Genomic DNA, 27,414 nt, shown 5'->3' with positions numbered 1-27,414 from the left:
AGAATCCAGTCTGAAAGGAAATGGTCCCGGAGGGCAGGAGACAGTGGGTGGCATTTTGGGGATGCTTGCTGTGTGGTCCCTGCCTGCCAGATTTCCACGGCCAGTCCTGATCAGTCATGGACATGGGCCTCCTACTATGGGTGGCCCAGTGGTGCAGCAGGAAGACAGAAGAGCAGGGACCTCAACTTTTAAGTGGGTTTGCCTGCCCCCCGCACCCTCCCCCCCAGCTCAGCCTTCTAAGTGGAATTTTTTTAGAGGTTGTTCCAGGATGAGATTGACTTCAGCAGTTTGTTGAATTAGGCACCCCGAGCAACATCAGGACAAATGCCTTGGTTTCTTTCTGCCCAGTCAGGGATCAACAGCAAGCCGAGCATACGTGACCCTGACCAAACCCAGTCAAACAGGAGCACATCCGGGCTCTTCCAAATTGCCTTTAATGAAGCCGTGGGTAGCAGGATACACAACGCGGCTCAGATACACAGCACAGCAGGGTCTCCGTAATGATTTCCCCCACATCTTGGGGAAAAAGGTATACATATTTATGAACATTAATTAAAAAAAACGGACTCCTCACAACCTTCTCCGGGAGCGAGAGCCCAGGAGGACCCACTGGGGGTTCCTTGCCCGGAGGATAGGGGACAGGGGATGTAAGAGGCAGTCTCAGGGGAGGGACAGGGAGTCACTCCGCAGCGGCCCCCTGACTTTCCAGTGGTGACAAGCAGCAGTGAGGGAACTGAGGGGGGTAGAGGCAGGGTTTGGCAGCTCTTCAGCACCTTGATGGTGAGTATCTGGTGGGATCCAGCTGGTGGCCATTGCCAGTGGGGCCAGAGAGGCAGAGGGAGCCTTCTTATCCGTTCAGGGGAGCAGACAGTCTGCCTCTCTGCTTGAAGAGGGGGAAGAGGTACGGTGGGGAGCCAGGAGCGAGGGAGTGCCAGGAGCTCTCATGTTCTTGGTGACCTGGGTTGAGGAAGCACAGTGGTTAGGGCTGACTCCCGAGGAGACAGAGTCAGGACAGTTAGGGATATGGATGGAGAGGCCTCCATTTGTAGAGTTCTAGGATCGAATGGACACTGGACTTCCTGTTGATGGTGGTGGAACAGGAGGCACTTGTCAGTAGGATGACAGGGATACAGGGAGAGAGCTAGGGTTAGGGCGTAAGAGGCATATAATGTCTTTGCATCGTACTGGGGGCAGAGGACATGAGGAAAGGAATTGGGGGCCCCTGTAGGCTTTGCAGTGAAAGGAGTACAATAGAAGGCATGGGTGTAAACGAGTCTGGGTCCTGAGTTTCTCATATTTTCCCACTCATTAGCGGCTGGCCCTTGCTGTGACTTGGCCTCAATGTCTTTCTTTCCAAAATGAGGAGAATAACAGCTATTCTTCATAATTTATAGGGGAGACATGGCTCAGCTGAGGTGCCTCTTGTCCCTTGAGGAGATCTACCAATGTTCCAGGGCACTGTTATTTACAGTAGTAACCCCTAACCGGAGAAAGTGGAGGGGTTTGGTGGGCCCCGCTATAGGACCTAAAAGCAAGCCCTGGGGCGAGGTTTGCTTTCCGACATTGGAGACCCACCTCGAGACCCTCACAGCCCTTCCTCCCACCTGAGATGCCCGCTCACCTCAGCGGGACCACAGCCGCAGCGTCATGAACAGGTTAAACCCAGCCACTTTCAGGAGGACGACACGCAACCCGATCACGAGCAGGTTGTAGAAGTTTAGGTTCATATCTGCCAAAAAAGAGGTTATTGGCATGCATATCCTTCCTAAGCCTATTTGTATTATTCTTTTCAAAGGAAAACACGAGCTGCTCAATTCTTATTTTATGTCTGTCTCCCTCAAGAGTGGGGATGGGGCAGGGCTCAGAACTCATTGTAACCCCCCTGGGTCTGGGCCCCCGGGTGACTAGCAGGCGCCTGGACCCCAAGAGGGACGATTCAGTGAAAACAGCTCAGATGGAAATGGATGGGCCCAGGGCAGGTGGCCGGGAATGGTGGGGATCCTGAGAGACGAGACGCCTGCCTAGAGGAATCCTGCTGCTTTTCTTGAAAGAAGGCAGAACCCCAGCTACTGGCACAGAGGGAACACACCCTCAGGAGGAGCTGGTGAGTTCAGGGCCCTGCACAAGCTAGTTGGAAATGTCACAGCTGGGCCACCGAGAAGCTCTCTTTGGTTTTCCAGAGCCCTAGGAGTGAGTCATGGGGGTCTAGGAAACTAGAGACTCATCCTGAAAGTCCTCAGAGGGGGAAAGCACGTTAGAGATGGTGAGAGGAGCCTGGGGATTCAAGAATATTATCATTCTTCCTAACTTCATTCCAGATCCATATATCCCTTCCCGCCCCTCCTATCTAGTCAGGATGATTGTGGGGACATCTTGAAGCTGGGTTAGACCCCTCTCTTACCTGTTTCAAAGCTATTCTCTATCAAAGTGGCGTTACAGGAAAAGTCTAAAAAGAGAAACAAAGACATTTTCTTAGAGTTGAGTGAGCCGTCTCTCCCATGCCAGCCAGACCTTCTAGGATTTGGGCAGATGAGTCTCTGTCTACAGGTTTTCCATGCGCTCTCCTGGAGAGATCTGGAAGGGACTTGTCACCTATGGACACCCGCTGGGAGGGCCCTGGCTTCTGGGGACTACTCCATTCATTTCACAAACGCTGCTTGTGCAAAGGACCTGTCACTTTACACAAGGCCACAAGGAACCATCAGACACAGATCCTGCCCTTGGGTAGGCTCCAGTCTGGAGTCTGAAAGAGGTAGTAAGACACCACACAGTGACAAAGTGCCATGAGGGGTATAGATGCCCTCCTGTGTTCCATGGAGTCTCGATCCCTGCACTTCAAATTTGTTCCTTTGTTGTTACCATCTCAGTGGATGGCGCTGTCATTGACTCAACGGCTTGGGCAGAAAATCCAGCCACCTTCCTTGCTCTCCTCTTTCCTTTGCAGCCCTGCCTGGTTCTCCCTTTGAATCTGAAATCGTGTTGGCCACTCAACTCCTTTACTCCCCCTGTCCAGGCCCCCGTCATCTGTCTGTGGCAACGGCTTCCTTTCTGCTTCCACTCTTGGCTCCTACAATGCATTTTCCACTTGGAGTGCTCTTTTAAAAAAGCAAATTGGGTGTCGTTCTCCTACTTAAAACCAATCAATAGCTCCTCATTGGACTTAGGAGGGTGGCTGCCCTCTCATGACCTAGGAGGCCCTGTGATGAGGCCCTTCCCTACTTCGTCCATCTCCTGTCCTGCTGCTCCTCCCCTTCCTTGCCGTGCCACTGTGTCAGGCCTCCACAGGCTCCCCCCTCTACCCTTGGCACGGCTGCTCCCTTCTTCTCCTTTAACTCTCATCTCACCTAGCATTTCCCCAGAGAGTCTTGCCCAGATTCTGTCCCTAAGTTGGCTGCTTCCTCCACCCCCAAGTTAAAGCACATGTTACAATCCGAAGTTCTCTAGATTTCTGCTTGCTGATGGATGGCCTCCCCCAACTGTAGTGGAGCTTGCTCGGGGCAGACCCCTCATCTGACTTACTTACTCTTTCACTCCAGCCCCTGGCACATTTTATATGCACAACCAGTGTTTGTTGAGTGAATGAATGACTGGCTGAGGTTGGCTCTTTGGCAGAGAGACAGAACCAAAGGGAGGTATCTCGGAGAAAGGCATTAGATGGGGACCTGGTGGAGCAGCGAGGGGGCAAACAGCCTGAGCAGAGGCAGGGAGGTGGGAATTCGGGGCAGGTGAGAAGACAGTACCCTTCCCGCCACCTTCTCCCCATCTGCTCTTTGCCTAGGACATCCTGGGACATGCCAGGATGGAGCTCCCTGGTGCTCAGTCACAGGAGTGGAGGGGCTTCGCTGACAGTGGATGAGGCCGAGACCACCCATCAGAGCAGCTTTTAAGGCAAGAACCAGGCATCTCCCGAGTGGGGAGCCTCGGTTGGCACAGGCACCGAGGCTGCTCTCACCTGAGCTGGAGTAGAATTCCTCGTTGAAGGTCTCATTGCATTTAAAATCAGTGCTGGTGCTCCAGGCCAGGGCCCCATTGCTCTTGGAATTCATCGACCTCATGTCCAGCACGGTACTGTTTAGCCTGATCATCGTGGACTCCGGGGCTTGCTGCTCATTGGTTTCAGAATCAAAATCGGTGAACAGGCAGACGGAGATCTTACTGGATTTAGGGCCTCTCAGCTGGTACACGGCGGGGTCAGGGTCTGTGATATCTGTGGGCCAAAAGAACCCAGGTTAGGAGATGCTCATTTCCCTCTTTGTCCCAACCCAGGTCTGAGTCCAGATGCCAGTGATGGGCAAGAGCAAGGCTCTGAGGGGGCTGGAAAGTCACATTCTCAGGCTTTGGGTAGAAAAGAACATTCTGGAAACCTGTTCTAAGTGGACTGGAAGTCAGGGCCAGGCAAAAGCCACGGGTCCTGGCCAAGAGGCCAGGTTCTCAGTGCAGGCTCCCTGGCTGGCCCTGTCTGGCATTCAAGGAAACCAGAAATGCAGGGCTCCTTAATAATACTGTTCATTCTTTCACTTAATAGGAACATCTTCCAAAGCACAGTGGGACTAGTAAGCAGCAATGCTGCTCTGACAGGACAAAGCAAGCCTAGAATAGAGGCCCAGCAAAGCAAACCATATGTCTAGGAATTAGGGGTGGCCTCCCCCAAATTAGGCTGGGTGTGGACAGCAATTGGAGGTTTATTATCAGCTGGCATTAAGCTGAAAGATTGGTCACATCACAATGAGGAGATTTCTCCTTGGTAAAAGTTTTAGACATTAAGTCGGAATACCTGCCTCCCAGTCCTTGTTCTACAATTCATTAGATCCGAGGTCTTGAGCAAGGCACATCAGCTCCCTAAATGTCAGGAATTTTATCTGTAAAATGGAGATATTGCCTCCTCCATGGAAAATCAAAGGGGGAGTTTCTCTCTATAGAATTACAGTTAACAAACTATAAAGCACTGAATCAATGAGAGTAACTGTAGCTCTTGATAATTTCGGGATATTGCCATGATAATGTACTACTGAGTTATACACAGTCTGTTTCTACTCTTCACCCCCAGGAAACAGGGGTCGATGGAGGCTTTTCCTTAGGGCTGAGAATCGTTCTTCAGTATTTCTGTAGAATTTTGTGTTTTTAATGTAACTCTTGTTGTTTATTCTTTCAGACCTCCTGCCTTTAGAAGAGGAAACAGAGGTTTGCTGGGAGGGTTAACACGCTGGGGCCACCCAGAGAGTTTACAGCAGGGTTGGGACTAGAGTTTCCTGCCCCTGTGGTTCTCTGCTCCCACGGCTCCCCACCCTGCATGCAAGGTTTCTCAGACTAGGGGTGCACCCCACTTGTGAGGCCAGCCAGGGTGGCCTTGGCAATGCAGACTTCCAGCTGGACCTGAAACCAGGGACACCAGCCTTTGGCCTCGTCTTGGGTTGCTGAGTCAAGGCATCCCAAGGGTATCAAGGGTGTGGGGCTGTCCCTGGAGCAGCAGAACATGGGTGGGTACATGGTCCCATGTGAGGGACATCCAAAGCTCTGGCCCCAAGGGATTCTGCCTGTTCCTCTCCAATATCCCCATATCTGGGGGTGGGGGTAGGGTCTGACATCACTGTGGATTAAGGCCCTAGGGCATAAATCTTTTATAGGGAGAGAGAGAGACTGAAAGCCATTATGTGCCACCAACATACCCCAATGGGTTTGTTAGTCCTCAGTGGGAGTCATGGATGGGACTGGGAATAGAGATGTGGAAGGGTATGGAGGTGCTGAGAGAATGTGGCCTTGAGGAGAAGGTAGAGGGTAAGGTGCCACCAGTACAGTTTGGGCTTAGAGGGGAAGAGGGGTTGCTGTGGGGGCCCGATGTCCAATTCTGAGTTGTGGTTAAAACACTCAATCAAGTTCTAGAGCCACTAAGTGTCAGGCTGGAGAAGGTCTAGCATGCTGTCCAATGTGATAGTCTTTAGCTACCTGTGGCTATTTAAATTAAAATGAATGAAAATGAAATCAAATTAAAATGTAATTAAAAATTAAAACTTCATTTTAAGAGTGTTGTAGCTGCCGTATTGGACAGTACAGGTTGATAGAACACTTTGATCATCCCAGAAAGTCCTGTTGGACAGCATTGGTCTGGAGAGAGCTATGCTACAGAATATGAGATTTTTCAAGGAAAGGTACTGAGGGCTGATTGTGTGCCTTAAAAACCATCTTTAAGTTGGTGGGGATGGGAGGGTGACTCCATGAGGGAAAGGCCAATTTTTGCTCAACTTCGCTAGTGAGAAATCAACATGAAATAGCAAATCAATGAAGTCAGAAGACTTGAGATGATTTTTGCTGCTCCCAGGTCTCATTTTTAGCAAGACCTCATTCATTTTTGGGCTTCCCTATCTGCATTTTTGCTGTTGTTTCTCCTGTCCAGCTTTCTTACCTCTGACTTCCTCTCTTGCTTCCCTCTCTACCCCCACTGTCTCCGCATTCTCTTTTTTGAGCTCATCCTCCAAAGTACTCGTCTAAAACCTAGAGCTGATTGCATCATTTTTGTTCAGAATAATTCAGGGACTCCCTAGTGCCCACAGAATAATGTCCGAATATACTGGCATGGCATTCAGGGGCTGTCATGATCTGGAGAGCCTGAATTTTCTTCTCTCAAGTCCTTTCTGTGCCCTAAATGAATAGAGCTTTACCTGCAGGCCCACAGGAAGAGTTTTCAGGTGAAGGCCTATTCATCTAGGGCACATAAGGGACTTGAGAGAAAAAATTCAAGTTCACCTAGTGTCTGCCATGTAGTATGTGCTCAAGAAACAATTGTTGGATCATAAATGGCCAAGTAACCAACAGATTTGCAAAATTTCCTGCTTATCAGAACTTTCTGGTAAAAAAAGCTGGGTACTGATCCTTAAACTTGCTTTAAGTCCTTTTACATCCGCTCCCATGTACCTCTGGCACAACCATCTCTTTTTGTCTGAGAATGAGAAATGAATCACTTTTAATTTGGAGGTCTTTAGGGATCCCTCTGCCAGAGCCCTGGGAGGAGAGGCATCCTATCCTGTTCCACCTTAGCAACACCCATCCTTCCGCTGATGACATCTCAGACGTTGGCCTTAGCAAGACTGGGTCAAGTTTCCAGTGTGGAAGTTCAGCTCTGCTAGATCCTAACTTTTCATTATAATTCAAAACTGACTGCAGAGGCACATGTCCAAAAGCTCTAGTGCTTCCGATGTGTCGGGGCACAACAGTGATTCCTCCCATGAAAGCTTCCCTCCCACGAAATCAGTGCTTTGTAGTTAGGTACTAGGAACCCGGAAGTGTTCCCACTTAGCAATCCTGACTCAGGGTCCCACTGAGCCTCTGGTGAGCATCAGGAAACAATGAGCCTGGGTGGACTTACCAGGAGTTATGGAAACTCTGGTTCCTTTGCCAAATTTCAAACGTGAGGCAACACCTTCATACCACACCTAATGTCTCCATTACAGAAACCCTTAGGTTTCTCCTCCTCTGAGGAATGGGGTAACCTACCTCGTAGAGCCTATTGAAGAAGGAGAGGGGAGGTCCCTAGGACATGAGGCATTCATGGAAGGGGCTGGCCCCCTCTCCCATTCATATCTGGTCTCCATTTCTAAATTGGATCCCCAGGATCCTAGTGCCCAGCCTTGACCCTAATTGTCTGAATTCTCTTGAAGGGTCTAGAATTCCTTTTCTCTTTTGTCTAAAAAGACATTTTATTTGCTTTTCCCTGCTTCCAGGTTGTTATCAGATGTGTTTACTTAGGCCAAAATGCACATGCCTTATTCACATCCAAGATCATGCCTTTTTTGTTGTTGTTCCTTATGCTTGAAAGTCCCCTTCTCTCCAGTCTTTGCCCATACAGATCTTACCTATCCTTCAGGCCTAGTGAATCCTTTCTACTGCATAAAACCTTATCTGTCTAGGCCAACTTCCAGCTGTAAACTCATTCCTCTGAATCTCGATTGTGCCTATTGATGTCATCAATTTGTTCACACTGAAATAGTTTGCAGCTTGCTAAATTTACAGTAGTTATGTCCCTTTAGCTAGTTCTTATCCAATTTGGGAATAGGTCAGTCATCTATCTTAGACTTCTTTGCAGTCAGTCTAACATTTTTTAGAGTGATGGCCACATAGAAGGCATTAGAAAATATCCATTGAACGATTAAAGTCAAATTTTAATGTGTTTGACCTAGAGAAACACAGATTTTCAAAATTGATAGTGATGGCTTTTCCTTTCACAGAGGCTTCTGTAAGACAATTCGCTGTAACACACACAGTTAGCCTCCCCATAGTAAGACTGATATTCCCAAGGAAAGGAATAGAGACACTCACTGGCCCATGGGATTGCAAATGGGGCCACCTGGGAAGACTCACCAGCTATTATAGACACTTGGGATCCTTTTCCAAATGTGAGTTTGCCCACAATTCCTCCAGTATTCACACTGCAGGTGACACCATTACAGAAACTCACGAAATCTACCTCTTGCTTCGATAGAAGTACTGATCTCCCCCAGGGGACAAGAGAATCACACTTTCTAGAGTTAGACCTCCTGCTCTTTTGTGTTGAGGATTTGGTTGTTCATCCCTTTTCCTTCTGCCTTATCCTGCTGTAGTACCCTGTGATCTCAATAAACCAAGAATTCAGTAGGGCACAACCCCTGTTCAGGGCAGCGGTATCTTGGATCTTTTCATGGAGGGCCCAAGACTATGTACTTACCACTTTCCTCATGATTCCTAAAGTCTCAGTCTAAAGATATTTCCTGAGCATTGAATGCTGGATGGGAGAATTTTCCGGGGATGGGTGAAAAGAACCATTAGGAATCCTACAGAAGAAAATACCTGGGCTCAACTTAGCATCCTGGACAAAGAAGAATTAATTGTCAAGGTTGACCCTTGCTCCACTTTACTTACTTGGCTGGACACTCTGTCTGGTCCCTGCTCCAAAGATTAACACGGTACTCTGCTTTATCCCCATGGCAGCTAAGGTATTTGTAATATCCTTCTTGACATTAATCTACTGGAACCCACCAGGCTCCAAAAGCACCATCCTAAAAGTCTCCCTGGGTCTTTGTTTCTTAGATTTTCTATTTCCCAGGGAAGCTCTTACCCCTCCCCTTTACAATAATGTAAACCTTTTATAGCAAGGCCTTGATGAAGATGGGGAGAATAATAATAATAATGAAATTATCACTAGAAAAACACTGTGAATAGTATAAGACTGATGAATCACAGGCCTGTACCACTGAAACAAATAATACATTATATGTTAATAATAAAACAAAAACCAAAAACCAGAAAAGCAAAAAAAAAAAAAAAACCACCCCAAAAAACCAAAGAAAGGCTATCATTTATTAATTGCTTGCTATCTGCTGGGCATTATCTTATATTATTATAATGTGGTTCTTGGCATTTTGATGCTGAGGAAGTAGAGACTTTAGAGAGGGTAGGGCCAGAATTTCTCCCAGATCTGTCCACCTCTCAAGTTTGCCTTGAAGCCCATACAATCCTGCCTCCGTGCCTTGATATGTCACAAAATATAACTGCCATTTAGATAGGGGTCAGGGTAACTTTTTCCCTGGGAGAGGTTCAAGACTCCTAAACTCCAGAGAAGATTCTGGGAGCAGGTATCCCCAGACCACGTCATTAGCTGAAACAAGGAATGCTGCCACTAAGGGCTACGATAGGCAATAAGAGAGAATTCGGGTTCGCCCATTAAGTCATTCCTTCCCCCCAAGGGCACGTCGCTAATTTCCTGAATGTTCTGATTATCTGGTGCTGATACTATAGGCTTTGTTTGAGAGTGCTGAGTATCTGGAACTCTTTCTACATTTCCGTAAATTATTCTGCCCGGTCTTTCATTTACTCAGTTGGCTCTTGGGACTTCTGTCTTTAATATGAGAAATGGGAACGTTTTAAGTCACCAAGAGAGCTGATAGGAAATGGAAAACAAGTGTTTACTGTTCCCCTGAGTTTGCTGTAAATCATTGCCGGTTTTCTCACAGACAAGCCGAGGGTTACTTTTGCCCCAGACTCATGCGTGATTGTACTCACATGGGTTCACAACCAGCCTAGTCCCAGCTCCAAAGGTCAGCTGACTGTAGCTACCAGACAACACAATAGCGGGGCGCTTTACAAGAACTCTAAGCAGGGCAGGGTCAGCCTTCTGGGGGCAGCAATGTCTCCTGTCCCCATGCTACAGATTCCTCCAAATCACTCTTTCCCTGACCCAAGAGAAAAGTCTGGCTCACCAAGTCCCAGTTCCTCAGCTTTCGGTGTAATAAGCCCACAGACCTTTCCCTCAGAGCCAGGCTGGAGCTGGTCCGGCCTTCCTGGAGGGTGGACACCCTTTCTGGGTTCCACACTGAAAGCGAAGGAGGAAAATTGGAGGTATCTGAAGAAGAGCCAGGAATTCACTGGGAGATGAATCTGGAGGGGGAATTCAGAGCCCTGGCAATAGATGGCAGACCTAGGGGACGGCTAACTCCTGGAATCGAGGCCTGTGCAAGGCTCTTTTAGAAAGGCGTTCTGTTATTCCTTGAGGGCAGAGAGAGAGGCTGAAATTGCCAGGGGAATAGTCACATAAAGGCACAGGGAGGACTGCTTAACTCTGATGGTTGTGAGAATCAGGAGTGAGTTATATACATGGCCCCAGAATATTTTTCTCCAGAGGTTTCTAAGATTAGGGTTGACATCCATATGAGGAAAAAATAAATCTCCAAAGTTTGAGAGTGGTTTAGACAAGTACTTCTTGGTGAGAGTTTCACAGAACTCTAGTCCTTCTAAATTTTTCTGCAAAAAAGATTCTAAGCTCAAATTAGTTTGAAAAGTGCTGTTATACTCTATACTGACAAGCCATATTAACTAATTTTAAAGGCTCTGAGAAGTCCTGCAGTAAAGAAATCCAGAGCTTCTCAAACTTATTTGATCTAGTAAACTTCTTTTCTTAAAACACTCATTAAGATCTGTGGGACGTATGTGGATATATATAAATATAAATATATTCCTTAGAAGTCCCTTTTCTAGTTCCAAGAGTTTAAAATTCCATCCAAATTTTAATCCTTCAGTTTTCTGTGTTCTGAATCTGTTCTCCTGCCCACTCCTGTGGACATGATTAGGGGTCTCACTGATTCTGATTATTTCTTTCTGATTATCACAAAACAGCTTCATTCTATTCCGGGAATTGCTGAACATATAGTCAGCTGTAGAGTGAATTCTGCTGCCATCAGGAACAGCTCGAGGGCAGGCACAGATGCAATCAACAGGCAGGAACCACAATGCTTCAACACTTTGCAGAGTTTACCTTCTAGAAACAACGGCAACTTTAAAATCTTTCCCAAATGTGAATTTACCAGTCTTCTTTCCACCTACATTCCTACACACCTTGGAGCTGTGTACTTCAAAGAAGATTTTGGTCCTAAGGGAGAAGTTTCCTTAGAACAAATGGAGGGAAGTTTCCTGGGTGGTCTCTCAAGTGGAGACGTAGACTTCCTATATCTATCAAGAGATGTTTTTCCTTTTTCCTGTTAAAACCCACTTGTGCTACTTCTGTATCACAGGCATTATGGTTCTTACATGCACTGAAACTCTGGTTCTTGAAAAATAGGATGGGTTTCAGGCTTTCCAAATGCAGCCTGGGAGGGAAGAGTCTTTGCTAAAACACCCAAATGAACAGGTAAAGGCAGCGGACGTTTTCCCCAGAGAGATGGGCTTTTTCCTCACCCATGTGCATTTGGATGGATTCTATAATCTCCCATTTTGAAGTCTATGACAACTCTGTCCGTTGGGGAATACTTGCTACTGTCTAAAGCCACAGGTTCTGAATAGTTCCTACCTCTCCACTCAGGCCTTCCTTCACTCCCCTAGCCAGAAGGCATTTTTTCAACACTCATGTTTGGTGACACTTCTGTGCCAGACATTGGGCTGGGCTGTAGAGGTGTAAGGATGAAGGAGAGAGGGTCCTGGCCTCACTGAGCTTACAGTGCAGGGCGGGATGCATGGAAGTACCAGGGAACTAAGATAGGAGGTTGGGCATGCCTTCCTCTTTGTTCCCGTTGCAGCTTGCATGGATCTCCTCTACATTGTAACACTGAGCCCAGTTGTCTGTTTATATACGTTTACCTACTGGGAGATCCTAGATGGCAGAGACTGCCATCTTTCCTTCCTTCCCTTCCTTTCCTTTCTTTCTTCCTTCCTTCTTGCCTGCCTGCCTTCCTTCTGCCTCCCTTCCTCCCTCCCTCCTTTCCTCTCGCTCCCACCTAGCATAGTGTTTAGAATGTAATAATTGCTTGGTAAATATTTATTGACTAGAAAAGACTTCTAAATATTTTAATTCATTTTTGATTCAATCCTGCTGTCTATCTTTTATTGGGACTATTTCATTTCTTGTTTGTGTTCTGCATGGTTCTCTTTTCTAAACTTTTTATTTTTTTTATTCCATTAATTAGGGCTTTAAACTCTTCCTATAGCTCTCAATTAGATATGGAGTTTTGTGAGAGTGTGTCCAATGGCCAGTGTCTTTGGGAAGTTTAATTTCCCACCTTTCATGAAAACTCGATGATAACAAAAATACATTTTTTTGCATAATCAGTCATAATTTCTTTCCTGATAAAGATCTCTCATCTCAAAAGAATCTAGAAGCAGCAAAAGAGTCTGTCTCAGTAATGATGAAAAGGCCAATATCCATGGGCAATTTCTAGCATTAGAAAATAAACCGCTATTGAGCCAGTGGCTGGAAATTAAAATTTCAAAACATTCAAGCCTCATGAAGAAACATGAGAAATTGGCTCAGAAAGTGCAGATTCATCATCTAAGAAAGCAGAGTAGGGACTTTCTGCGTCTTTGGCTAGAGTCTCAGGTCAGGCACTTACTTGGATGCACCTGGAGTCTTGTTCTACTCCCAAAAGTGAGTGCTCGGCCACCCGTGTCCACACTGTGGTATGATCTATTACAAATACCTGCCCTCTGCCACCCAGGGTGGCTGCCCAGTCCCCTACAGGTCTACAGCACTCCCTCTTGGGGGAACAGAGCTTTTAAGCAGTGTGTTCCAGGAGGCCTGGGTGGCTCAGTCGGCTGAGCGTCTGACTCTTGATTTGGGCTCAGGTCATGATCTCAGGGTCGTGGGTTCGAGCCCTGCTGAGTGTGGAATCTGCTCGGTTTTCTCCCCCTCCCTAAGCATCCTCAACTCCCTGCTGCCATTCCTGCCTGCTCTTTCCCTTTCCCTAAATAAATACATACACACATACAATCTTAAAAAAAATTAACCAGCCTATTCCATGGTTTTGATGATAAATTTCTCTTTCCATGTCACTTCATGCCCAGTAGACAGTCCTTCTAGGTTTCCACTTCCCTCACTGCCATCCCTACATCCTGACAACCCAATTCAATGACTTGGCTGATCTCTTCAGAAATGCCGAACGCTGCCTCAAGGCTGCCATGATCACCGTGGCAAGAAGGCTCAGGGTGGGCACACCGAGGACCAATTAGTGGCCTCCCAGGTCTGGGGTCTTCCTTCTCCGAGTACGGGGGTGATGGCGCTCACAACGAGTAGCATGGATAACACGAAGACAATAGTCAAATAGAAGTCGAATAGATTCGAGTTCCACTCATAACTCTCTTATTCCTAGCTGTGCGATCCTAGGCACATTACTTACGGGAAGCTCTGTTTCCTTATCTGTCAAGTGGGCATGATGCCAGCTACCTAACAGTAGGATGGAATTGAACATGGAATGGGAACTTCGTGAAAGACAGTAGTCACTGGTGTATGTCAGGCGTTCAGTCAATAGTAGCTATAATGTAATGATTCAGCAGTGTTCCACACGAAGGGCAAGACGTGAGGCTTTTTGCAGCTCGAGGAGACCCATCCCTGCTCCACAGTCCCCTCCAGCACCCCCTGAGTGCCCCCACCCTGGCTGGGATGCTCTCACGTAGGACAGGTATTTCATGGATCCAGGGGGAAATGTGAGAGAGAGTCTCAGCCATAGGGTTGACGGGTGGGGTAGACCCCTTAGCTGCCAAGGAGAAAGTTCTGCTTCTGAAACTGAACCAAGAGTAAATTATTGTTTTTTATCCCCCCCAAAACTTGAGGATTTGTCTTCTAAAAGCACTGTTTGCAAAACCCTTATTCAGCAGAGCCTCGACCATTTCATTAGACCCAATGCCCTGCTAAGTTACTCCCAGACAACCAAGGATTCTTAACGACGGAGCAGGCCACATCACGGGCTCTCATTATTACAGTATCCTTCCATAATTTATTCCTGTCTACCACATTTCCCTTATCGAAATGAAGATTTCTATAATACTCACAGGGATGAACAACAAGCCTGGTCCCTCTTCCAAATGTAAGTCTGTAGCTTCCTCCTGATACACACAGTGAGGAAAGCCTTTGATAAAACCTGTCTCATGTGACCACCATCGACCCACTGCCCCAGTGGTGTTGGGGCAGCCATCCAGGGAAAAACCACTGGTGGATCCTCTGGGAGTTGCAGGAAATCTCCTGTAGCCCCTAGCTGTGGAGTCAGGGGTGGGGGTGTCGGGAGCTGGGGGTGAGGGCTGGAGAGTGCTTCACCCTCCTTTACCCAGAACACTCACATTCCTGTCAGCAGAGCAGTGGGGAGCAACCTCCCCAAACCGCCACACCCTGCCTGCTTCGCCAGGTCACTAAGGGTCTGACCCCATTACTCTTCTGTCAGATACAAGGGGCTTCAGAAAGGCTGTGAGGCTGGAGGGCCCAGGAGGCTCGATGCTTTATCGTGCTGAAGCCTGTCTACCTCCTTTTCCTGAAATGCTGCTGTCCTGTCTTCCCCTTTCCTTAGCTCTTTAGAACTACCCATTCCTAGGCGTCTTCCTGTATGAGGCCCAGGGGTTGGTCCCTGCGTTTCCCTGGTTCCAGGACAGACTCCGAGCAGGATCCAGGCACTTCCCAGTGATTGGTGCTAGGCCAAAGCATCCAAAGCCCTTTGATTCTTTTTTTTTTTTTTTTTTAAGTAAGCTCTATGTTCAGCGTGGGACTTGAACTCATGATTCTCAGATCCAGAGTTGCATGCTCTACTGACTGAGACAGCCAGGTGCCCCTGATTCCTGTATTTCTAATGACCTTGATTCAGACAGGGACTGGCTTTTATGAAAACATAGGACAGAGAAAAAAAAAATCCCAAGAGTTTCCATATAATTTTGAAAGAGGGGAATACCAGAGACCATGCTCCCTACTTCAGAGATGCAGAAACTAAGCTCTCGAAGGCATGGCCTGGGCCGAGGTCCTGAACCAAGGCGGGAGCTCGGCCGTCAGCTCCTGGCTGGCACGTGCTGCTGGCCTTTAGCTTACCACACTCCGGGCTCGAGGGCCATGTTAGCAAAGAGCTGTGCGGCTCTGCCGAGCTCAGGGCTGGGATTGAGGGGCTGGGGCCTTGCCCCTGCCCTGCACTGCCTGTACCATGTGGCCCAGGACAGATGCTTGGACCCTGGGCCTCTAGATTCCCCTACAACAAGGGCAAGATGTCCCCAAGGACCCTTCCACCTCTCATGGTCTGTGGGTCTTTGTTCAGTCGGAAACCCAGCCTCAGGGAAGAGCAGGGCAGACTTTCACAGAGGATGGGAACGTGGTCGGTAGAGATGCAGAGAGAAGCGGACGGCAAAAGAAACAAGGGACAGGCAAAGGTTTGGGACAGTGACTGTCTAAGAACCTTAGTTGTGGCCCTGATGAATGACATTGTATCTCTCCCCCTCCCCGCCGTGGACGGAAGAAGTTGTCCAGCACTGGGGGTAGGCACAGTGGTTGCAGTTGTTGGGGGTGTCTGGAAGGGGGTCATTTGTAGAGGATGGCCCCAGCTTACTTACTTGGTATAACCATCACTTGGGTCCCCTTCCCAAAAGTGAGTCTGTTGTTCCCATAGCTACACTCTGGGTAAGTGCATTACAAAAAAGTCCTGGGGTTGTGCGTGGTCTCATGGAGGACACACGGCCTTCTCTGGAGCTCTACAAGCTGGGGACCTGGAAAGGCTGATCCACACATTTTCCCTATAATGCCAGCTCTGAGCCTGCTTAACGGGGTTTGGCAGCACCCTCCACCCACCCCTTTTCTTAAACACAGCTATCAACAAACAGCCTCTAGCTATTTCTTCTCTGGGAAAAACAGCCTTCACTAAAGTTTGTGAAAAACCTACCTCCTATGGAGGCCAGTGGGTGTGTTTCTAAAGATACCAAGGCCGGGGCTAGGGGGTTGGGGGAGCATTTTCTTACCTCAGCGGCCATGCCTGAGAAGAAGGTACTGGTTTTTTGGGGGACATATACACAAATATATTGCCAGAAAGAGTAGGAGCAAGAGCATTTCCAGTATGCCACGCTGGGGCGCATGCTAAAACCATGCCTTTGCAGGACGCAGTCACCTCTTCTTCTCTGGCACTGAGCCAGAGTTCTGGTGACGCATGCCGGACTCACAGCTCTTTCTCTCCTCACAGCACTCAAGGATTCTGCCAAGGGGGCTTTTTGTCCTCAAGAAAGTCAAACATTTCAGCAGATAACAGACATAAATCCTTTTCCAGAAACACACAGGTGGAATCATGCTTGGTCTCTGCCAGAGCATGTGGATTGACCCTTGTCACCACGGCCCTGTCCCCAGCCAGCGGGGTCCCTGCCAGGCCCCAGGGCATGTGCGTGACCACGTACAGTAGCCATCTTGTCACACTCATATCTGCATTGTTGTTGGACTTTTAATATGTAAGTGGTGTTTCCCTGATGGGACTGGAAGTTCCTGAGAGCAGGGGCTTATGCTTCTTCTTTTGTTTCTTTCTTTGTTTTAAAACCAGCTATGGTCCCTGGGTTATTGATGATACCCAGTAATCATTGAATGAGTTGAACTGATTTTTACTGGGCACAATTATTGGGATAAGGAGGCCAGTTTTGGGAGAGGCTAAAAGCAAAGTATACACCGGGTAAACGTGAGCTTCAAAATTGAAGTCCTTAGGCAGGGAAAAATCAAGCAAGCATTTCTAAGACAGATAATAAGGAGGCAGTGTAAAACCTCAAAGATTGTGAGGTTTGTATTGACCCTCAGCAGAGAGGGGGCAACTGAATGAACAAGCAAGTTACTTGGTTCCAAAGAAAACTCAAGCATTTTCCTCTTAATATCTCGACATGACACTGATTCTCCTTAAAGGGTAAGAAAAATAACATGGCAGAAAATACATATTCTGAGCTCGCAGCATTGTTATGATCAATAATAACAAAGCAGTAGTAGTAATAATAATGACATTCTATTATAGTCCATGCTAAATTGCTACATATAAAATGTAAATCCAATATTGTAGGTGGGTTTACCCATTTCTGGAGATCTGACTTACTTGGGCTGATCAAAAGTTGGGTGCCAGTTCCAAATATGAGCTTCTGATAGCCTGTGCTCACACTCTGACATAACCTTATACAAAATGGTACCCTGTAACTGAACCCTAGTCTGGGATTCCTATGTCACACAGAGGTCAAATACCAAGCATGTTCCCGCATCTGTGTGCATGCGCCAAAGTGGGATAATTTCACTGTTTAACTTTCGTTTTCCAAAGACCAGTGGAAGATGACAAGAAATAAGGCAAAACCCAATAGAAGATCCTGCTTTATATACAGTAGATTATATAAAAAATGCTGTGCAAAAAAGGTAATGAAAATTCAGGTTGAAAAAGTCATTCATATAATTACAGACTTTCAGTACTAGCCAGGACCTAGGGTGATTTTGTGGGTTTATCCATCCTCAGTAAGTGTTCAGGACATGCTTCTTGCATTACTGATGCTCACGGATAATAATGCAACTCTGTCATTGCTAACTTATCTTCTTATTTAAGAAGGTGCAGACAAGGGGCACCTGGGTGGCTCAGTCATTAAGCAGCTGCCTTCAGCTCAGATCATGATCCCAGAGTCCTGGGATCGAGCCCCGAATCCTGCTCCCTGCTCAGCGGGAAGCCTGCTTCTCCCTCTCCCACTCCCCCACTCCCCTTGCTTGTGTTCCTTCTTTCTCTGTCTCTCTCTCTGTCAAGTAAATAAATAAAATCTTTAAAAGTAAGTAAATAAATAGCAGACAAAACCATGCACACCCCCTCAAATAAATCAATGAAAACAGATGTCCCTCAACTGTAATCCAAATCAAGATATTTCATAGAACTTACTTGCTTTAACAAATAGTCTTGTTCCTGTCCCAATTTTGAAGACTGCAGTATTTCCCACAGTGATTTTTGCTATGACAAAATGGGCCATTTCCTTCTCCTTCCATTTTGATACCACAGCTTGGGAAGCAGGCCCAGGGCGCCTATGGGAAGGTGCTAATAATAAGGAACACTTTTTTTTTATACTTCCCTAGTAAAACTCATTTGTTTTTTTTCCCGTGTTGTACATATCTCACACCTCCTACCAGGTTCACCAAACACTAGTCACTATTCTATGAAACCCGGGGACCAGAATACCCAGGCTTTAGTCCCAGCCCCACTTTTCACTGACTTGATGATGTTGGACAATTCAACCAACCTCTCTGAGTCTTAATGTCCATATTAGAAAAATAAAGAGCTCTGAATTAGATGATGTCTAAGCTCCCTTTCAGAGCAGAAGTTCTGGGATCCAGCAATGTCCAAAGTGCCTTTAATGTTGCATTTTCTATAACTCACACCTGTGTCAGGCACTTGCAGATCAGTTACACTGGTGACTGGTCTACCTGGGGAAAACACAAGATACAGCGAGACAAAGGGAGAGTCAGGACAAGGGAGTGATGGGTGTAAGCTCCCTTGTCTTCATGAGGGTAAATGCTCCCAGTAGCCCCTGTACTTTTTATCTCTTCATGAAAAAGGGAAGAGAATCCTTTGGACATCTGGGGCATTCAAATCAAGATCTCCCAAAGCTCCATCTCTAAGTCATGGCAGTATTTAAGAATAGAAAAGATAAATTCCATGTTTTTCCTTACTCACTGTGATTGGCATTGTCTCTCATTTCTAAGTAAGCCCTGGTACAGGGTCTATGACAGAGTGCAGTAGAAAGAGGAAGGCTTTGAGATCAGAGCCTGGTTTGAATCTAGACTTTTCTACTCACTAACACTGGGATCTTAGGGATTTACTTTTCTGGGCCTCAGTTTCCTCTTCTATAAAACAGGGACACTGCTCCTTGTTCCATAGAATTGTCTGAGGATAAACAATACCGCATGTCACGGACCTAGCACTGCATCCACACACCCTGGGAAGGTAGTTATTCTTTCTGTGTTAAGTTAGATTATTGATTAACAAGATTATTTTCTCAGGGTTATAAAATATTTGCTTATGAAATAACCATGACAGTCTGAGCCCTTGAGTCATATAAACTCTCAGGTAGTATAGGAGTGAGGTCCCAGAAGCACAGATTTTGAATGCTTTGCCCTACTCAGCTCACCCTGGAGGAGTCTAAGGCACACAGAGGCCCAATGACTTGCTCAATGTCACGCCACCAGCTGGGGCCGAGTTAAGAACTCTAGCCTGAAACAAGCAGCCCTGGGCTCCTTTCTGTGCACTTCCCTGGCTCTTCTTGAACAAGTGTGGTGTAAAGGGACACAATCCCTGGAGTGAATTTGGTATAGCTTATTTGGGGGGCCTGGATAAAATGACCTTGAATATCCTCTGCCCCAGTTTGGACGTAGAAGGGGTCTGTTAGATCAAGGCCATGCAATTTTCTGCTTTTCTGACTTTTCCCCTGAATCAAGCTCCCTTTAGTTCACTTCTGGTGCTAAACACTCTGGTATTAGAGCTTCTGCCAGAAGAGTCTTAATGGTTGGCTAAATTCCACCGCGGAGAAAATATGCTTGTATAGTCTTGGAATACTTTCACTAATGTCTCTGGGTGCCGCAATTCTTAATACATCAGCACTAGATCATAGCTCATTATAAGTCAGGCACAGATGATGCAAATGACGTCTCCTTTTCAGCTGACCACTGTCACCAGAAAACATTTTGCAGTTACCACTTACTTAGCCCCATGTTCAGCCAGGCACCTGTCCCAAAGGCAAGTCTGTCATTTCTCCCAGTCAGTCCCACAGTGTCTGATGCCTCGCAAAAAATTCTGTCACTTCACCTCTTTTCCTGATATACCCTAATGAGTTAGAAAGCACTCAAGATTTCATATAGCTACTAAATGTATTCTTGGAGAGAAAAACATCCCCCATTCATAGACTGCTGGTGCTAGGGGGCAAAGAGGTCATGCAGACCTGCTTCCCCATTTAAAGGAGAGAAAACTTGGGTCCAGAGGCCAGAAAATCCACTGTTCCACTGTTAGTTGGTAGCAGAGACAAAACACGGGTCTGTTTGATTCCCAATCTAGTTTTTCCTCTCTCCACCACATCCTGGATGTAGCGGCATTTACTTCATTTCTTCTTCCCTTTGGCCTGGAAACTTGGTTTCCTTGGGTGCTTGATTTCCATTAAACAAGAATTTATGAAGCACTTGCTTGGTAAAAGGACCATATTAGATGCTTCCTGGGCTAGAACAAGAGTGTCTATTCTCAAGGATCTTTCAGTTTTAATGGGAAGATCTCAATAATGAAAGATTCCCTTAGTTGTATGTGTCACAGATTGTCCAAGATTTCACAGCTCAATTTGCAGTATGAAGGCTAAGAGGAATGGGAGGGATACCTGGGGAGAAATTATAGCCAGGCTTCGAACAGGAAGCCAGGCTATTTCCAAAGATACCAGGTTTGTCCTAATCATCTAGGGTGTTTGTCTCTGCTCCATTCTGGTCTAGTGAATTGGTTCTACTGTTATTTTCAACTCTGCTGTTACCTATTTCATTTTTTTTGGCCTATTTTCATTTTTTTAAAAGATTTTATTTATTTATTTGACAGAGAGAGAGAGAGACACAGCGAGAGAGGGAACACAAACAGGGGGAGTGGGAGAGGGAGAAGCAGGCTTCCCATTAAGCAGGGAGCCTGACATGGGGCTTGATCCCAGGACCCTGGGATCATGACCCAAGCCAAAGGCAGACGCTTACCAACTGAGCCACCCAGGCACCCCAGCCTATTTTCATTTTTTGTTTCCTCTGGTTATGCATCCTTTTAAAAAAATTAATTTTTTATTAACATATAATGTATTATTAGCCCCAGGGGCACAGGTCTGTGAATCGCCAGGTTTACATAGTTCATAGCACTCACCATAGCACATACCCTCCCCCTATTTTCATTTTTAAGTGTCCCCCACGAAGGCTCTGTCTTAAATTCATAGGTTGACTGATAAAACAAGGAAGATGCATCCCTAAGGGTAAAACACATGTAAGTACATGCAGAGGCCTTAAACCAGAGAAGGGGAAACAAGGACAGGAGGGGGCCAACATTTACCTGGAGAGACTAGAAGTGTGGTCCCTTTTCCAAAAGTGAATCTGCTGTATCCTACCTCCCCACCATAGGAAACGACCATACCAAAATGGCCTATAGTGTTGGGCTCTGCAACCTCTGATCTACTTAGAGAAGGGGAAAGAAAACTATCATTTACGGAGACTCTATTACATGCCAAGCAGGTTAACAACCTACATACATCACATTACCTCATTCAGGCCATAGCTTGCCATGGGCTTGGATATTATTATTCTTATTTTACAAATAAAGAACAGGTGATCTGAGGCTGAGCAGCTTGAACCAACACTGTACGAAAGACAGAAATCGCCCAGACGCACAAGACACATAAATCTTGAGGAGCTACAAGAGAAGAATCCTTCTTCTTGTCCTTTTTAGAGTGAGATTATAGAATTAACCCATTGGGGTTAATTCTCCTGCTAGAGCCAGATGTCAGAACTTTAAGAGCAGTGATCCCCCAAAACTCCAGCTCACCCTCCATGACCGTTTCTTGAAACACGAAGACATTTTGTCCTCAATCCTTCCCTTATCCCTCTGATATGCTACTCACCAGGCCTGACCAGCAGTCGAGTCCCGCTCCCAAAACTCCACCTAGAGCCTCCATCGTTCCCACACTGTTTCCTAGTCAGCCAAAAACACCCACGAGTCCACGTACGCTTCTCATACCCCACACCAAGAGGTAGGGCCCTTTCATCCACAAAGAGGGCTCCATCTTCCCTTTCTTTTTATATTCCACAGAACACACAGGCCATTGACTGAAATTTAGGCATTTATTGTACAACACTTAAAATGAAGTCTCCATCTACCACATCTCTGTGTCTATCCCTGTCAAACTCATGATTTTCAACTCTATTTATCCAACAGATAAATCTAGTCCTCTGTTGTCTCCATTGCAGTCATCCATTTTTAGATTCCTGCCATAGTGTCTCTCCTCATTTGAACTTCTATCAATCTGAAACTTCAGGGACTAACATCCAAATCATTATGAGTGACAGTTTCCTGTTCCCTCCAGTCGACTTGTTTTGCGGGTTCAATGGCAGCCTTGTTACTGACTCAAGTCCTATTCTGCCCGCAAAGCTGAGTGTCTCTCTCATTAAAGGACACCCTGTCTACTTCAGCTCTGGTAAAAAACACCACTTGTCTTCTCTTTAGGTCTTATCCTTTGCGTATCTACTGTTTTCCACTGGCCTCACAAGCAATATCTTGTCTTTCTCTTCTATTGAGAAAGAACCCAAGTCACACAGAACAATACTACCAGAATTTTAAAGGATGGCCGTGGTTATTCTTCTCCCATCTCTGTATTTAATTATTCTGAAAATAGCCAGAAAAGGCCTATTCTAGCCCATCATGTGCTTTGAATATTACAATCAGAAAGGAGATGACTAAGGAAAGAGAAATGCTTGATAATTTAGACTTACTTGGGGTGACTTGGAGCTTTGTTCCAGTTCCAAAGGTAAGCTTTTGGATACCCCCCATATTCACTGTAATTCAGGCCTTTATAAAATCACTTCCTTTCTCCTGCCATATATATTTGGGTAACATTCGAGTCACTATATTTCTGTAGAAGAGAGAGTTGATTTAACCAATGCCTATGGCTACAGATCACATGAAAATGGCGATTGTACTAAGAACCTACATATATATCCTACATATATAATTCCTTGAAAGAATTATACCAGCTGACCTAGTCTTTCCTTTTTGTTCTGAAGACACACATTATTTTACACATATATAGCATTTAATAATTTATAGACTACTTTCAAATACATAATCTTATTTTAGTTTTAAAATTACCTAGGTGAGGGGCGCCTGGGTGGCTCAGTGGGTTAAAGCCTCTGACTTCGGCTCAGGTCATGATCCCAGGGTCCTGGGATGGGCCCACATCAGGCTCTCTGCTCAGCAGGGAGCCTGCTTCCTCCTCTCTCTCTGCCTGCCTCTCTGCCTACTTGTGATCTCTGTCAAATAAATAAATAAAATCTTAAAAAAAATTACCTAGGTGATATTAAATATTTTCATTGTACAGGTGAAGACATTGTGGCCCAGAGGCCCTAATTAAACCAGATTTAGAACAGGCTCGGCCAAACTTTCTGCGTTTTTCTTTAGGATCAACTCTCTGACTGGGCTGTTCCAGTCTGTTATTTTTGGTTCATCTACATGACTATTTTTCTTCACAGCTAGATCTTCCTTTCCTCTTTAACATTTCTTTCTACATCAGAATGCACTTAAGTTTGCATAAACCATTAATTTCTTGACATTTGGGCCCTACAAATACTGCAATAAGTTCAATGGGCCTCAGTAGCCACATTAAGCTTCCGACTTTAATGACATATTGCCTCCTTACTGGGTTTTACTGATAATCGTGTCCCACTCCCAAAGATGAATGTGCTCTAAACCAGAGCACTGCGCTTCCTGACAATGCCTGAACTACCTTGATAATAGATTAATGTGATTAGCATGCATTTACCCTCCCTTATGAGAGCTCTGGCTGGGATTCCCCCTTTTCTATCACTGAGATAAAGACTAAGCCATGGAATTAAGTCCGTGAAAGCCTCTTTTTGGGGCACAATAGTAGTGACGTAGAGGAAAGCCTGAGAAGAGTCCAAGTGATAGTCTCTAGACAATTCTGACACTCATTTCCTTCAAAAAGATCTGCAAAATTTCACCGAGTACTCTTGTTTTTTTACCAGCCAAAGTTTATCAGCTCTGATCCCCATTTTTACTTTGGAACCAACCCCTGCACACAATCTCGTTTTACCAGTGGCTAGCAAATTGGTTCTATCCCTGTAGGTAATCTTTCCTTCTTTTATCATTTTAATGTATTTAAAAAGTTTTGTGAGCATGGAGCAGAACATGGGATATGGCTGGAGTATTGGGGATGGGGACAGCATCTCTTTTTTTCCTTTTGTTTTAATGGCTTTCATCTCTAAACACCAATACCCATTGAGTTAAAGAAGAAGGACACATTTTATATAGAAGACTGCAGGAAAAGCTCAGGCATTATAATCAGTAATAACTAGGTACTTACTGGTGCTCACTGATATCTTAGTTCCCTTCCCAAAAGTCAATGTACGTCCTGACTGGTAGGCACAGTGAAATGAGGCCCTGCAAATACCTTGGGTACCCACTCACCCTATTCACTCCTTGTGTATCACCATAAACAATGAATCTTGTATTCTGTCCTTACCCTCTGCAAGGAACTCAGTGGGCTTTCAGGCTTTGTGAGAAGGAGGCTAGATGGTAGTAGGTCCTCTGCTTGCTCAGTAAGTAGTCACTGAACACCTCTGTGTGTCAGGCACAAGGGACACAGTGCAGGGTCACTTGGACACCATTCCCGTCCACCACCTGTAGGTGCTCACAGTCCAGGGAGTGACACACATAAACAAATCCATAGAAAATATATGTCAAGTGATGGGAGTACATGAGTAAAATCAGGTTGGGCAATGGGAGAGAGAATAACCAGGCACCAGCTGTGTTTGGTGGCTTGTTAGACTGGCCTGGCAGGAAGGGCCTCCCTGAGGAGGTGACATATGAAGTTAGATCCAGGCATGGAGGAATTAATCATCACCTCCACTGACAGATAAGCAAACTGAGGGCTTGAAAGGTCAAAGCCTGGTTCCAAGTCACACAACGTCAACCATGGACATCAACGCTTAGATCATGCTTGCTCTCCACTGAACTACTAGATCTAGTTCTGCCATGTGAATTCCTGGTTAAAAAGGATAAAGCAAGACAGGGGTTCTTCCAAAGTGGCTCTGGGATGTTATCTGGGTAACTGGAAGCCAGCACTGGCCATCGAGGGCATCAAGGCTGTGAGAGGGTGCCAACCAGAAGAGAAGGCGTTGGCATTTCAGAGCAGGTTTTTCTGATGGAGCTGGCCACTGACATGAAGAGACTACCTTCATTTCAATTAAAGAGAGAGAGGGAGAGGCTCTTTCCATTCTGCATTCCTATTAAGTTGGCAAAGAATGAAAACTGTTACCAGCAGAATGAGCTCTTACAGTTAGGATGGGAAGGACACAGAGATTGCTCTGCTCCCCAGTACTTCTGAATACATTGAGGACATGAGGAAGTCCACTGAGATTTCCTAAAAAGTTCATGACATGTCTCCTTAACCAATCAAATTCAGAATACATGGCGATACTCACTAATATCCACCTTTACCGTGGTCCCCCTTCCGAACACCAACCTCTGGGCGCTTGAAACACCACAGTGATCTACGTCACCACAAAAACCAAAGGCTGCTTCACTTTCAAGCACAGCAGTCTTCTCAGGGTTCTCTCACTTGGTTGAAACCCAACTCAACACAAGCACATATTTAGGTAAACTCAAGAAAGATCTTAAACTCACATACTTTTTGGAATGCTAGGAGACCTCAGAAACCATTGACTACAAGCTCCCAAACTCACACATTTGTCTCTTCAGTGACCTCAGGTTTCTGATGATCTCCAGGGACAATCCTACTCACTAATACCTATGTTCTATTTTCTCATAATTGGAAGGGTTCGCCTAACAGGCCAGTTCAACCCTTTCTTTGCCATAGCTGACATCTGTTAAACTTGCTGACCCTCAGATTTACCTTCCAATGTAATTTTTTCATACTATCTGACTTTTTAAAAATTATGAAGTATCCAACTGCCCATACTTTTCAAAGGATTGTACACATATCATCTCATTTGAATCTCACAAAATCCTTTGGGCTAGGCAGAGCTGGAATTATGCTCTCCATGTGACAGATCAACTAAGGCTTAGGGAGTTTGAATGGTCTTCCCATGGCCACAGAGTAGGTGAGTGACTGAGCTGGGTCCACATTGTCTTTTGGCTCCTACTTGAATGGCTTCATGATTTATTTTGTACACATCCATGTATTGAACACATCACCATGCCTTTCAAATATTCTTTCCTCTCTTATTCCCTTCCCCATTGAAAAAGACAATATCATCAGCAACAAAAATACTTCTCTCCCTATCACCCTTTGTTCCCCGCAAAAAAACCCAAGCAAAGCTCCAGCTCAACTCTTTCCCAGAGCAATGTTTTTTCAATCCTCACATGCTTTCTGTGAGCTGGGAGATAAGAGTTACCAATATTTCAGTTGCATTAATTGGGAAAAATGAGGGCCCGAGGAGATAAATCAGGATGCTGGTTACTGAGGTTGCAGCCTGGTACAGACAGCAATATATTGAACCTTAGAAAACATGGGTCTTGCCCTGCTATTGTGTCCATGTTCAACCACTCTGAATAGAGAGAATCACAACTTTCCATTGTCCTCTGCCTCTTGAGAAAATCAGATAAGAGATGTGAAGAAATAAGAAAAGTACCTTAATTGTTTTCCCTCTCTTAAGAAAATGGACTCCAGAAAATATCAGGGTAGCAACATCTTTTATCCACATTGAATTTGTGCATCCATATGTGCTTATGCATAAGAGCAAGACTAGACATTTTTAGGACAAGTTTGAGACACATTAATTTGGGCCAACACAGCACATTAAAGGCTAGGCTTCAGTGTTAGAAGCAGGATTGTGGCTCAAGCCCCGGTACTACTGGGTTTGACTAACACCCTGGTTTCTCCTCCCAAAATTAGCTTCTTTCCTGAGGTGTGGGTCACATAGTGACTTGAGGCTCATCAAGACCATGGGTGACCAAGGAAATCACACTCTGTAGACACTTGACAAAGGACATTTCTTATAGCCTTGACAAAGTTGGGGGGTGGTGTGGTGTTTAGGGGAATCCTGCCTGCTAGGGCTGTACCTGCCTTATAGAGCTGGAATGCCCGCATGTGGGCACATATTGGGGTCTAACCACTCATATATTTCCTTACTTCTCTGCTCTGGCTGTTTAAACCCAGATCTATGAGTGAAGATAATAGCTCTCAACCATAGCCTTGTTCGGGGGCCATTTGACCATTTTAACCCACAAAGGAACCTGAGAACAGGAAGCACTATAAGCTGTGGAAACCTTTGGGATCAGGCTGTTCATGTTCTAGAGTGGAAATGCTGATAAACACAATCACACACAGGTGTGCACATTAGGATCTCTATGTTCAAAGTGCTCAAAGAAGATGTCAAAGAGCAGAAGGATACATTAGTGTGTCCACCTAGGCTCTGCG

The 27,414-nt window shown here is 45.8% G+C and overlaps 1 gene segment (V, D, J or C); it reads right to left on the bottom strand.

Moving 5' to 3' along the window:
- Window positions 1–412: 412 nt before the first annotated feature.
- The window catches only part of LOC308345509 (T-cell receptor alpha chain constant-like), a 440,131-nt gene continuing 413,129 nt past the window's right edge, over window positions 413–27,414 (bottom strand). The window contains exons 4-7 of the C gene segment in view: window positions 3,953–4,207; window positions 2,402–2,446; window positions 1,622–1,729; window positions 413–957 (exon numbers count right to left, since the gene is read on the bottom strand).

Source organism: Martes martes, assembly GCF_963455335.1.
Source record: "Martes martes genome assembly, chromosome: 7".
NCBI classification, from domain to species: domain Eukaryota; kingdom Metazoa; phylum Chordata; class Mammalia; order Carnivora; family Mustelidae; genus Martes; species Martes martes.
Note: the sequence above shows the minus strand (reverse complement) of the source record. Positions and strands in the feature narration are given on the sequence as shown.